We start from the raw sequence: 13,731 nt of genomic DNA on the forward strand, positions 1-13,731 counted from the left end.
GCATGTAGCCTTACGAGAAATAAATTCAAGAAGTTTGCATTGAAATCTTGCACATTTTTATATACCCAACAAACGAGTCATATTTTAATTGTGTTTCTTGTAACTGTTTGATGGGAAGCTTGCAGTAGAAGGAATAGAAACTGCTTTGTTGGAATTGTAATTTTATTGCCATTATTTTATTTTATTTTTAAAAAAACAAAGATGGAATTTTTAAGAAGTTGAAAGCAAAGGTAAGAAAAATGATGAGCACCATATGCTGTAACAATGAAACAAGACCACTTATTAAGGCAAAAGCGAAAAAGGAAAACTCACCTTAAGATCAAGGTGAGTCTCTTAATCTCAGGGTCCTGGGTCCAAGCCCCATGTCAGGCAAAAGATTCCTGCATTTCAGGGGGTTGGACTAGATGACCCTCGGGACCCCCTCCAACCCTATGATTCTATATAATGGATGAGCTTATGAAATAACAGAACAGAAACAAGCATTTATTTATCAAAAAATATTTATACCCCACCTTCCATCTTTATAGATATCAGTGCAGGGTACAATACATAATATATACAAACTCTGTAATGAAATAACAAAGCAATAAAATGCCACTTTAGAATAAATAGAGGCTGCAAAAGCAAAATATAATCTCAGCAGCAAGAGGAATAAAAAAGAGGAGTCCAAGGTTAGGGAGAAAATAGGCTTTGAGGCTAATGTCCTCCCCAGATTACATTAATTTTGAGATATCACATTACTAGTATACCTCTTGTTTAATTTTCCTTGCTTATATACACTCAGCACAGCCATCATATAGATAGAATGTGTGTGTGTGTGTGTGTGTGTGTGTGTGTGTACCAGAGAGAGAGAGAGAGAGCACATGGGGTTGGACTAGATGGCCCTTGGGGGTACCTTGAAACTCTGCAGTTCTGTGATTTTGTGTATACCACCTTGAGTTCCATGGTGGAGGACAGATGAGATAAAAAATGAAGAATATAAATAAATGAAAATAATAACCAGAAAACAAGGAGCAGATTGGTTCCTCATTTTTTCTAAATCACATTTTGACTGGGAAATAAAAAATCAAATCCCAGTATATACTTGAAATTAAGAGAAAATGTCTCTAAAAGCCTTATCCTACAATCCATGCTTTTCATTTTTAAAAAATGCTATTAAATTTGGAGTGCAGCCTAAGTGAAGAATACAAGCCTTTCCCATCAGAATATTGCAAGTAGATATAGAAGTGCTAAATATTATTATTACAGTCAATTTTCAGAGTACAAAAGGCTCCCATCAATGATTTAGCTTAGGCTCTGAAACACCTCTTATTTTTTCCTGACCCAGTGATGTTTTAGGCTGCCTCAACTACATGGACTAATATATGTACGCACACACACCAGGTAATAATAATAATTATTGCCTCAGAAAGGCACAACCTCTTATGCACTTCTTATTCCTCAAGATATGCTGCCAAATTTAAGCATGAGGACTGTTGTTCTGAAATTTGAAAGGAAGATGGAATTGATGGTTCTGATTAGCTGGCAGTTTGAATTTATTTTTCTATTGGAAGTGGTGATATGTGGAGTTTTGTTTCAATTCAACCTGCCACAAAAACACACACGCTCGAATCATTATGGCTTCTGCCCACATTGTTCCAATTGCCAAAAATATCAAAACAGCAACAAAAGGATAAGCTAACCTTGACTTTTCAGCCCATATTTCTGACATTGTAAACAAGTTACCATGGAGATGGCACCCAAATGAGCTGAAGACATAATAAAAAATGCAGGGAAGTTTGGACTGGTAGCAAAAACTGTAACATGGCAATGGTGCTACTTCTGAACAAAGGTTGCACACTTCAAATGCAGCACTTATACTGTGTTCAAAGTAAAAAGCTTTGAAATTGCTTTAAAAGTTCCTCTTTTTTTAATGGCAAGTGAGAAGTGCAAGGTTTACTATCTGAATTTTCCAAACTAAGAAACATCTAGTAAGAGTGTTGGTGTGAAGTCATTCTCCCTTTCATGCTTTGTGGTCCAAAAGACAGCTTGACTACAATTTTGAAATGCTTTTCGCCAGCAAATGAGTTCCCCCCAAAATGTTCCAAATGAGAAAAGATGGCAGTGCTTGGGTTGTTGTTGTTTATTATATTTCAGACTTTGGCATTTTGAAGGCAGGCACAGCTCAGTCTATACAGGTCTGAACAGAAGTAAGTCCCACTGAGTTAATGGAGGCTTGCTTCAGTTAAGTAGGTAGGGAATTGCTGCCTCAATTGTACTGGAGACCTATGGCTAGATAGAGGAGTAAATCAAATGGAGAGTTTCTTTACAGGTAACATGTTGAGCTGGATATCTGAAGACTAGAAGCTCTCCTCTCCATCTGTTTCAGAATTAAAATCATGCCACTAATAAAGACATGGGAATACTTGCTCTTGTCTACATGGGTGTAATGATAAATGTGTGTACCCAAACAGAACATTCTTGGATCTTTAACCAACAGCCATAGTAGACAAAGTCACAGACTGTTTTCTAATAGGGGGAATTAGGAATTAGAGCAATATTATTATTATTATTATTATTATTATTATTATTATTATTATTGAATTAGAGCAATTTAACAAGAGATGGATTTCAGAAGCAAGATTCAGTTTGGGCCAACGGTCATTTGGTCAAAGCTAGAGACAGAAGGATAGCTTTGACAAAATAACTGTTGGCCCAAACTGAATATCTATAGACAGAAGGATATGGATGCAGGTGGTGCTGTGGTCTAAACCACAGAGCCTAGGGCTTGCTGATCAGAAAGTCAGCAGTTCGGAACCCCGTGATGGGGTGAGCTCCCGTTGCTCAGTCCCTGCTCCTGCCAACCTAGCAGTTCAAAAGTACATCATAGTGCAAATAGATAAATAGGTACCGCTTTGGTGGGAAGATAAACGGCATTTCCGTGTGCTGCTCTGGTTCGCCAGAAGCTTCTTAGTCATGCTGGCCACATGACCCGGAAGCTGTACGCCGGCTCCCTCAGCCAATAAAGCGAGTTGAGCGCCGCAACCCCAGAGTCGTCCGCGACTGGACCTAACGGTCAGGGGTCCCTTTACCTTTATAGAAAGAACAATAGGGTGAAAAATGAGACAGAGCTGCATGTGTGATGCTGAGGAAGGAGAATTCTAATGCCAAATAAAGAGAGTGTGAGAGACATGTGAACTGAGTGAGAGATAAATCAGAAACACTTTTCTGGAATAACTTTGAATAGGTAACTTACTTGGGAAGTTATAGAGAGAAAGGAAAAGGTGTCAAGGTGCCTCATACATGCAGACCATTCCAGGCCTCTAGATTTCTTCTCAATGGTTGTACCCATAACGTAATTGCATTAAGTTCTGTGTGGGGAGGAAAGTATATTTACAGTCAAGATGCCTCACACCTCTTGTACATGAAGTGAGAGCCATTTCTGTCATCTATGCTAATAGTAACTACAGGTGTTGTTTTCTCGCTCTGGGTGGCAAAGTCTCAGCTTAGTCTACTTTCCCAGCCAAAATGAGGGGATATCTGAGTCAATGCATTAGGGGTGTACAGCAGCATGCAATTCCTTGGCAACAAGCAGCAAATTAATGCACACCAACCTGGGAGTAAGCCTCATTAAACACAGTGTGTTTACTTCCAAGTAAATTCACACATGATTGTGCTGCAATTATAGCATTTGTGTGTCTTTTGGGAAAGCAATCGATCTTCAGGGCGTGGAAAACTGATCCCCCATCTGGGAGTGGGCTGAGCCCCCAAACAGAAAATGTTCTGGCATTAGGAATAAATTGTTTCCCTGCCCCCCTCCCAGTCATACCATGAGCACTTGTGGACTTGGAATGTAGTTACTCCAGAAATACTTGAGACATTTTTTCCAGCAACTCTATCTACACTATGGCACTTTCATTGACATTAGGGCAATTAATAAGAGCTGTTCATCCGTCCAGATACATGTGCTACTCTTGGTTGTGTGTGTACTTTCTGGTTTGAATATCTTTTCAGACAATGCAAAACATTCTTCGATAACTTGCAAGAGTCTCAATACACATTTACATTACAGTGGTACCTCAGGTTACGAACTTAATTTGTTCTGGAGGTCCGTTCTTAACCCGAAACCGTTCTTAACCTGAGGCGCACTTTCACTAATGGGACCTCCCGCTGCCGCTGTGCCACTGGCATGCGATTTCCGTTCTCATCCTGGGGCAAAGTTCTCAAACTGAGGTACTACTTCCGGATTAGTGGAGTTTGTAACCCGAAATGTTTGTAACCCAAAACGTCTGTAACCCGAGGTACCACTGTATATGAGATGATGCTTGTGTACTTGTGCCACTCACTGACCATTCCTTCAGTCCTGAAAGACTGCTCTTCTTAAAATCAAAGCACATTTAACAGTCACTTAATAGATGACAACCTTGCCAACAAAGGTCCGTATAGTTAAAGCCATGGTTTCCCCAGTAGTGATGTATGGTAGTGAGAGCTGGACCATAAAGAAGGCTGATCATCAAAGAATTGATGCTTTTGAATTATGGTGCTGGAGGAGACTCTTGATAGTCCCATGGACTCCAAGAAGATCAAACGTATCCATTCTTAAGGAAATCAGCCCTGAGTGCTCACTGGAAGGACAGATCCTGAAGCTGAGGCTCCAATACTTTGGCCACCTCATGAGAAGAGAAGACTCCCTGGAAAAGACCCTGATGTTGGGAAAGATTGAGGGCACAAGGAGAAGGGGACGACAGAGGACGAGATGGTTGGATAGTGTCTTCGAAGCTACAAACATGAGTGGAAGACAGGAGTGCCTGGCGTGCTCTGGTCCATGGGGTCACAAAGAGTCGGACACGACTAAACGACTAAACAACAACAATAGATGACACCCCAACCATCCTTTTCAGGCAAGAGATATCCCACTTAGTATTGTTCACCAGTATTCAGTCCATGTTTTGAGTTTATACATGTGGCTCCATCATCACCTTGGTCAGCAGAGAAGGGAGGCAGCATTCCTGTGGCTATTATAATGTATGTCCCAGATTTGACTCGGTGTTGCGTGGAAGTTCAACTACTGATAAGCAAGGAAGTAGAAGAATCGCAACCCAATTCTACCCTGGGTTGGGTTAAAATAAATGGGTTAAGGTGTGCCTAAATCTGCTGCTAGTGAGCAAATAATTTCAGAAGTGTTTTGTGCATTGAATTGTCATTATGAACACAAGAAGCTGCCTTGAATTGCATCAAATCATTTATCCACTGATGGTCAGTATTGTCTATGCCAACTGGTGGTGTCTTTCCAGGGTTACAAGATGCACATCTTCCCCATCCCTACCTAGATATGCCAGGGAAGGAACCTGGAAACTTCTGCATGTGATTAAGCACTGAGCTACAGCCCCTCTGTTGAAATATGACCTATTTACAAACCTCACTGAAGCTATCATTACCATTCTGTGATTGAACTGGTACCAAGAACAGCACCTTCCTTCCTTCACCTCCACTTGAACTGGTTCACTGTCAGGTGGAAATCTAACAGCGCTGCTTGGGCAATGGATGTAGAGTTCCACTTACGCAAACTCTATAGATCCAAATATACAACAGACATAAGGGCAGCAATTACATTGCTTCACAAAAGGAAGGACACAGTTGTATAACATACAGTGCAACTGAAATTGCTATAAAAATAAGTTTTATTACATCTCATAAAAGGTGAAGCAAGTAGATTTTATTACAATGCCTATAAGTAAAGTAAGTAATTTACTGTGGAAAAGTGGAGATGCTGTGGAAGTTATCTGGCCATAGATATAGAAGCTTCCTTTGTTACAGAATAATGCAAATAATATATTTTTTTCGTAGCTTAAAAGACATTCTCCCAGGCTGTATGGAAATATACTAATTTGTAACTTTCAAAACCAACACACTTATGCTTCAGAGATACATAATTTAGTAACAAACAGCCAGTCTGAATTTTGATCAGGTTTAAAAAATGGGTACAATGGCCTCCAGACTTCAAATGAGCTAAGAAAGCTCCCTGGCTGTTTTCTTCCTTCTGAAATTTAAGGAATTAAATTACTACTTTCTCAAATCTTCAAGGAAAATGTGCAAATCAAAAAGGTGGGCAATGCCCTAACAAACAGGGTAAATGCTATATCCCAGCTATGCTATCCTACTGGGGCTGGAAAAGATTTAGAGTTATTGCCTTTCCATACATTCCTAATAAGTAAAAATTAAGGAAGGTTAAGGGAGAATAATTTAATGCTTCTGGTTAGATTTGACAATCTACCTCAGACAGATGCCGTGTTAATTGGAGTAAGACAACATCAACTCACATCCTAATCCTAATTGTTTAAGGTAAGACCTGTTGGTTTCAGCTGAATTTACCTCCATGTAAGTGTTGTTAAGTGCAGCAAAATCTAAATCTAAACCCGTGAAATCCTAAAATATTTCATGAAGTGCAATCTGAAGTCAGTGCAGTTAGCCCATAAGAAAGTCCACCTTTTACTTACTAGCAGCTATGTTCAATCTTAGTACTTTGTTTTAAAATGGTATCCTTTCATTTAGTGTGTCATAAAAAAAGTTGTAATAGTCATGCTGCTGTGGAGTTGTACTTGAAAGACTTCAAAGGAAAATTGAAGGATTTATGTCAAGCTGGAGGTCTGGAGGAACTGAGCAGCCATTGACTTCAGTGGTATTAATCTTGAGTCCAATTTTCATTAGCTTTCAAAGTAGACTCTTAGCTGTGGGGCTCCATTTTGTAGCACTCTGTACTCTCCTGAACACCTTGATTGTCAGGGGTGTCTTCCTGCGATAGCACAATGGGGCTGTGATTCTATCAAGATTTCATTTGCTTTTTCCTCCAAAGACCTTTGCTCTTACTTGCCAATCCTATCCACAAAGATAATAAAAAATGATTACCTTGTAGCATTGGTGAGGACTGTATCCTATAGCCGATTTGGGTATCTGTTTGCAATAGTGGGAAACATAGCATCACTCTCGGCGATGAAAGAACTAGACAAAAGCTTAAAATGACAGCCCATTTCAGGAGCTGATGTTACTACGTAATGGTCACTGCGCTCTAACAGTGTTTGTGGATATTGCATTTACCGACAGAATAGCCATAGAAGGTTCCCCGCTGTCTCTTGATTTATGATCTGTAATTTATGTTGAAAGAAGCCACAATACCAGTCCAACAATGGGGTGGCTGCTCATCTCAATGCAGGATTAGACACAGTCTCCGCATAATGTAAATCCAGAGAGGAAGAGAGGGAGAAAAGTACATTAATTAGCATGGTACACTGGTATACTTCCAGAGGCAACAGGAGGAAATTTCTTATATTACCAAGCAGGTGTTGAGATGTTCTAGTGTTGCCGCAATACACTTCATGAATATATTACATATATGCAATGTGCATAGACTTTTGGGAATATAATAAACAGGGGGAAATTAATGAACAGTTAAAGGCACTGTAACAAAGCTTACAAAAATGATAGGAGGCATGGCTGGCTGGGGGAATGATTCCATCTGTTGTCAATGGACACTAACAGTGCAGGATTGTTAAAAGGCATGCAGTCTCAGATATGAAAGCTCTGGGAATGACTTTTCTCCATCCCATCTCTAGGTAGTAAGTACATAATGCTGTAGGGATCACCTGCTATACCTTGAGATGTATCTTGAGACTTCCCTCATATGCTCTTTTCAAGTTCCCCATGCTACATGGAGGAAGATGACTTGCAACAGGACCTTGTTGATAGTGGCCCCCAAACCGTTGAGCTTCCTCCCTGCAAAAAAACTCTTTCCTCCCTCTGCTGGAGTTTAGGCAGTAAAGTCTATGCTTTCCCTGATGGCTTTTAGGGTCATCACTTGAGTTAGATAGAAAGTTCTTTTCATGTTTCGCTGGGTTTCTTTCTGGTGTTTAACAGATGAGTTAATAGTCTCTCCTTCTGTCTCACCCACAGCGTTTTTTACTTATTCATTGACTGAAGCTGTATTTGGATCTATTAAGATTTGTGAGCCACCCTTATAGACTTCAAATGGTGCAGTGTAGTTGTTGTTAGTGATTACTTTAGGAAGAAACAAACACAAGATTTTGGATGAATAAAGGACCACAATTTCATTAACTGCTTAAAGAACCTGCAAAGGAGTTGAAAGCGTTTGCAGATGATCTAGTTTTAACTTTGCAAGAGCCAGACACTAGTACGAAAAAAGTTTTGGAGATAATACAAGTTTTTGGTCGAGTGGCAGGTTTTAAGTTAAATAAACGAAAAACAAAGGTATTGGGAAAGAACTTAACGGTGGAAGAAAGAGAGAAGTTTCAGAGTGAAACTGGATTAATGGTAGCAAATAAGGTGAAATATCTAGGGGTCAATCTAACAACTAAGAATGTGAACTTATTTAAAGATAACTATGAGAAATGCTGGACAGAAATTAAGAAAGATTTGGAAATATGGTCAAATTTGAGACTTTCCTTGTTAGGCCGAATTGCTGTTATTAAGATGAATGTCTTGCCAAGAATGTTGTTTTTGTTTCAAACATTGCAGATTGTGGACAGAATGGACTGTTTCAAGAAGTGGCAGAAGGATATATCGAGATTTGTCTGGCAGGGCAAAAAGCCCAGAATAAAATTTAAGATATTAACTGATGCAAAAGAAAGAGGGGGGTTTGCCCTGCCGGACTTAAAACTTTACTATGAAGCAGCAGCTTTTTGCTGGCTGAAAGACTGGCTACTTCTTGAGAACACAGACATTTTGGATTTAGAAGGGTTCAATAATAGATTTGGTTGGCATGCATATATATGGTATGACAAGGTAAAAATCCATAAAAGCTTCAAAAACCATATTGTTAGGAAAGCATTATATAATGTTTGGATTCGTTATAAGGATTTGTTGGAAAATAAAACCCCTAGGTGGCTGTCACCAATGGAGGCTAAGGAAGTTAAAAAACTTAATATGGAATCTAAATGGCCAAAATATTGGGAAATTGTAGAACAAGAAGGTGGAAATGTGAAACTACAGAGTTATGAGAAATTGAAGTCTAAAGTAAGAGATTGGCTTCACTATTACCAGATAAATGAAGTTTTTAAACAGGACAGGAAAATCGGTTTCCAGGTGGAAAAGTCAAAGTTAGAAACAGAATTGTTAGAACCCAATACTAAAAATCTGTCTAGAATGTACAATTTGCTGCTGAAATGGAATACACAGGATGAAACGGTTAAATCAGCTATGATTAAATGGGCACAGGACATTGGTCATGACATCATGTTTGCTGACTGGGAACAGTTATGGACCACCGGTATAAAATTTACGGCATGTAATGCCTTAAGAGAGAATATTATGAAAATGATTTATAGGTGGTACATGACCCCAGTCAAGCTTGCAAAAATTTACCATTTGCCCAATAACAAATGTTGGAAATGTAATGAAACTGAAGGCACTTTCTATCACCTTTGGTGGACGTGCCCAAGGATTAAAGTCTTCTGGGAAATGATATATAATGAAATTAAGAAGGTACTTAAGTGTACATTCCATAAAAAACCAGAGGCTTTTCTCCTGGGCATGGTAGGCCAACTGGTGTCAAAGAAAGATAGGATGTTCTTTATGTATGCTACAACAGCAGCAAGAGTGTTATTAGCAAAGTATTGGAAGACACAAGAACTACCCACACTGGAAGAGTGGCAGACGAAGGTGATCGACTATATGGGACTGGCAGAGATGACGAGCAGAATCCGTGACCAAGGGAAAGAGACGGTGGAGGAAGACTGGAAGAAATTTAAACTTTATCTTAAAAATTCTTGTAAGATTATGGAGTGTTAAAATGTCATGGTTTAAGTAAAGCAGATTTGCAGCGATAAATGATTGGACAAGAAGAAAGAAAAAGGGTTAAAGAAAGGAATTAATATAGTAATTCTAACCAGGGGTTGCTGGAAAAATTTGAAATAGGGATGCAGAAAAGGGAGGCATGGGGAAGTCGCTGAAATTGGGTATATGGAAAAAACTTACGAAATTATACATGTTTATATGTTTGTTTGTTAGTGTTTGTTTTTTGTATTGTTTTATATTATATGTTGAAAAACCAATAAAAAATTTAAAAAAAAAAAAGAACCTGCAAAGGAGGAAACCAGAATTCCTTAATATATGGAACTCCCCTCACTGCTGGGGATGCTGGGGATAAGCTGTGGGGAAGCTGCTTTTGCCCATTTCCGCCTCACTTCTGGGCAACTCTAGGAATGCATCTGCTAATTTCAAATTCTCTCTGTGTCTTGTTTTTCCCAATTTTAGGTTCAGTTTTCCTATTTCTGCATCACTTTGCATTTCAAAAAAAGAAAGCCCTAATGAAAATTCATCAGCATTGCAGTGTGTAGTTCTCCTAATACATACACAAAAATGCTGACAAACTTTCATGAGGACCCTAATATACACACTTTACAGGCAATTTTCCCTAATAGAATGCATTTTTGCCTCAGTGACTCAAATGGTGAATTCCTATCATGGCATCATAACTCTATGGAACATCAGTCTATGCCTCTTCACCCCCCCAAAGGATTTCTCTATATGCTCAACAATACTACTTACTCTAATGCAGCCTTCTCCAACCTTGTGCCCTCCAGATATTTTAAGCTACAATTCCCATCAGACCCAGAAATAACTTTAATATCTATCTCTTAACCCACACTGACTCTACATTTTGTGAAAAACAATGTATATCTAGCCTATGCAACTAACTCAGCACACAAAGAGCTACCTCCTGTTTGACTGGAAGTGGTGGTAGGAAAACAGCCAGTCCAGGGAAGAAAGCTTTACTTGTCACCCCAAAAGATGAACATCTTGCAATATCTTAGAGGTGATTGGTAGGCTCTGCTCTGTTTTAAATAGCCAAATGCTTGCTTGTGTCAGGAGAGCATCAGCAAAGGTGTCCTGTAGCTGCTTGTCTCTCCCTAGCAGGTTGGGTGCAAAACCATCATCCACACATCCTGTTGTACAGCAGAGCAGAGAAGGGTGCAAGATTCACACATACTCAGCCAAATGCCATCATGCTTTGCATCTCCCTCTCATAATCTTTCTTCTTCAGCTCAGTTCCATATTTTGCCTCATTTCTTTTCATACATTGCACCTTGCCCTTTTATTTCCAGATAGCTGTATTTAGTTAGGTATTTGCAATCCTATTTCTGATGCTCCAAGTTTACTGAATTTCTTCTGTGAAAGTGCACTGGGGAAACAAGAGTTCTGTAAAGATCCTAACTGTGCAAAACTTGTCAATTGTATGTACAGATAGCTTTCAGAAGAGCTTTAGGCAGCATTATAGAGGTGTCCCAGTACACAGTAAGCATGCTTAAATGTTCTGTCCTGCCATGTTCTCAGTTCTTCAGACTTGTTTATTTTGATAGGTACTGTGTTCAGTTGGTCAGAGTGCTACCATAACAACTCAGTTTCAGAATACTGATGTCCAGCTCTCCTTCTGCTGCTGAAATGGTGCTATCCTTATTGCAGCATCTTTGGATGCTTCTCTAGAGATTCCTGCAGTCTAGAAGAAAGATGACAAGGGTGTGGACCACAGTGTTCGTTGAGGGGGCAAAGGGTATATTTTGCACAGTTGTAAAGGGAGGAATAACATGACTTATTGATAGCCTGGATATGGGGAACAAAGGAGAGAGAGGAGTCAAACAGAAAGCCAAGGTTTTGTGGCTGCTCAACAGAGTGGCTAGTAACATTGTCAGTCGATACAAGGAGAGAAGGGCTTGAAAGAGAAAATGAAAAGCTTGGTCTTGGCTTGGACCAAAACTTCCAAGCTGGTATAGTAGAGAGCCAGCTGGAGATGCCAGAATGAAAGGAAGGGGCAGTTCTAAGAGAATATCGGTAGATCTGGGTATATTCTGCATATAGGTGGTATGGAGAGTCATAGGGTTAGCTGAGGTCACTCAGGAACTGTATGTAGAGAAAGAAGAGTGGTGGTCCAAGAACAGATTCACAGAGGGTCCCCAAAGAGAGCAGGAAAGCAGAGAAAGAGTTTCCCCATATAGCAACAATTAGACAGGTTAGAAATGGTGCTAGCCTTATTTAAGCACCTTTAGCTTTCATCAGGTTTCTTAGGATGCTTTGTCCAAGCTCAAAATTTCAGTAACAAGCTCTCATCTCATAGTTGTTGTAAGGTGTCACTTGAATCTATCTGTGATATAGTCATTGAAGAGAAAGATGCAATGGTTTGAATATTGGGGACACACAACACTGCCTTCTGTGGGATTTTAGAAAGTAAACTGTATCACTTCTAGGCAAATAAAACTAAAAGTCAAAAGCTTCACTGAAGTACCAACATGGCCCCAGAAGACTTTTTTTGTCATATTTGCTGCTTTGGGTTATGTCAGTTTGTTTTATAGCTACAGTAATTTTAAATGCATTTTTCTCTCATGTGAGGTGCACTCTCTTAACATTCCTTGAGGGAAGCTTGAGGCATTGATTTATAGCCAGCTATGTGCAAGTCTACATGTGTGCACATCTCAAACAAACAAACATATTGCTGATATACTATTTATAGTTTTGGAGGAAGAAAGTCATTCTCTCTAGTTCTAACTCCTTGAATCATGGAATTTGGGTAGGCAGGAGATTGATAGGTTTAGTGCAAGGGCGGGAAGAATGGAGTATTCCCAACTGTAGTTGCATTTTTCATTTTGTCTACAATCTTTTCAAAAACAGTGGCTTGTGAATATATGACTTAATGTTTTAATGTGGAGCTCTGCTTAAACTTTTCAGCTGTAGTCTGAGAAACTGTGTTTCTTGGGGGATTGGTATGAGCTGATTGTACAATCAAAAACATACCCTCAGATCAACTCCTCCCCCAGTGTATCGCAATTGGAATAAAAAGTACGGTACCTTGGTTGCAGCAGCAGAACTTTTGCAGGAAAATAGTGCAAGGACAAAGGTTCTACCTCCCCACTTCCCCACTGCATAGACTCTCACACACAAGCATTCCCACCAACCATACCCATCACACACACAGCTTTCCCCAATCATTTATCACAAAATGAACATCTAGACTACCAATAAGAAAAATAAAAATAAAAATCCATGGCAGCATGATGCAGGAATGAACTTACAATCAGTTAATTCACTGGCATCTTCAACCTTTTCAGACCCACAGCCCACTTTTAATCCAAACATGCACTTGGGGACTTATTTCTCAATAATTTACCATATATATTTATGGTGTTAGTGCTCTTGCTTCAACCCACCTTTAATTAGGCCATGACCCACTAGTGCAGTGTTTCCCAAATAGCACATCCCTAGCTAGCAAGACCAGTGGTCAGGGATGATGGGAATTGTAGTCCGAAAGCAGCTGGAGATCCAAGTTTGGGAAACACTGCACTAGGGGTCATTATCCCCGCCACCCAGTTGAAGACCAGTGATCTAGGGCAATGCTGCATTGTATAAAAAGCAATATGACCAGCCCCTCCCATTTCCCACAGAGATAAGGCCTTACTCTATGCCAGTTCAAGCTCTCGTGCTATTTAACAACTTTGCAATACAAAAATTACAATCCAGACTCTCACTTTCAGTAGCAATAGCACATTTTCAATTATCACCCAATAATATATCACCCAGTTTCTCTTACCATATAATAAATTTAACAATATAGAATTAAAGGGGGATGGAATGCCAAAGGTGTCTGCCCTCTCATCTAGTCTGTGGGCTGTAAAACAACTCCATTAACCACAACTTTCATCCTCCTTTCAAATCAGCAACAGAATCCTGGCTTCCAGGTCAACTGGGAAC

Source organism: Podarcis raffonei, chromosome 2 (assembly GCF_027172205.1).
Source record: "Podarcis raffonei isolate rPodRaf1 chromosome 2, rPodRaf1.pri, whole genome shotgun sequence".
Taxonomy (NCBI): Eukaryota; Metazoa; Chordata; class Lepidosauria; order Squamata; family Lacertidae; genus Podarcis; species Podarcis raffonei.